The following is a 1,111-nucleotide window of genomic DNA, read 5'->3' on the forward strand; positions in this document are numbered from 1 at the left end:
GATCCTGATTTCAGTTCTTTTGGATAAATATCCAGAAGTGAGATTGCTGGATCATACAGTAGTTCTATTTTTAATTTTTTGAGAAGCCGCCATACTGTTTTCCATAGTGGCGGCACCAATTTATATTCTCATCAACAGTGTACAAGGATTCCCTTTTCTCCACATCCTTGCCAACACTTGTTGTCTTTTGTTTTGTTAATGACAGGTGTGAAGTGATATCTCATTGTGGTTTTGATTTGCATTTCCCTGATGATGTACCTGATGGCCATCTATATGTCTTCTTCAGAGAAATGTCTATTCAAGCCCTTAGCCCATTTTAAAAATTGGGTTTATTAGTTTGTTTTTTTGTTTGTTTTTTACTATTGAGCTATACAAGTTCCTTATATATTGGACATTAACCTCTTATCAGATATATGGTTTGCAAATATTCTTTCCCATTCTGTGGGTTGCCTTTCTGTTTTGTTGTTTCCTTTGCTATACAGAAACTTTTTAGTTTGAGGTAGTCCCACTGGTTTATTTTTATTTTGTTACCTGCTAAGTTTTTTTATATGCCCCATAATTAACAATTTCCATGAATACTTGCAGACTAAATATGAAATTAACAGATGCTTGTAACTATCTTGAGTGTTACCCAGTGGTTATTAACACCATATACTGGTCTTAACTACAAATCAGTAATTTCAGGATAAGTACATTTATTCCCCATATCTAACAATGCCTGCTATGTCTCTGATTCATCATTCCCTCACATATTCATCCCTTATTCCTATAATCTCATATTGTATTTAATCCATCAATTATTAAGAGATTTTCTTCATCTACTCTTTCCTATTACATAAATGCACTAAGTATTTACTATATTAGTCATCATTTACAGCAGTAATTTTGGAGAATTTATATATTTCCTATATAAATATGGGACAAATTATAGATCAAAAAATGGTAAAAGTGAAAGTCACCGTTATCCAACAATAACCACATACTCCCAGATCCTTGGAGCTTTAGGGTGCCTTAATCATGATGAAATGGTCCCTACTGACCTAATGCTATTAATGAAGTTAATGTATCTGGCTTGAAATTGGATAAAGTGATTTTAAAGGTCATCTGCTCA

This window comes from Eubalaena glacialis, chromosome 17 (assembly GCF_028564815.1).
Source record: "Eubalaena glacialis isolate mEubGla1 chromosome 17, mEubGla1.1.hap2.+ XY, whole genome shotgun sequence".
NCBI classification, from domain to species: Eukaryota; Metazoa; Chordata; class Mammalia; order Artiodactyla; family Balaenidae; genus Eubalaena; species Eubalaena glacialis.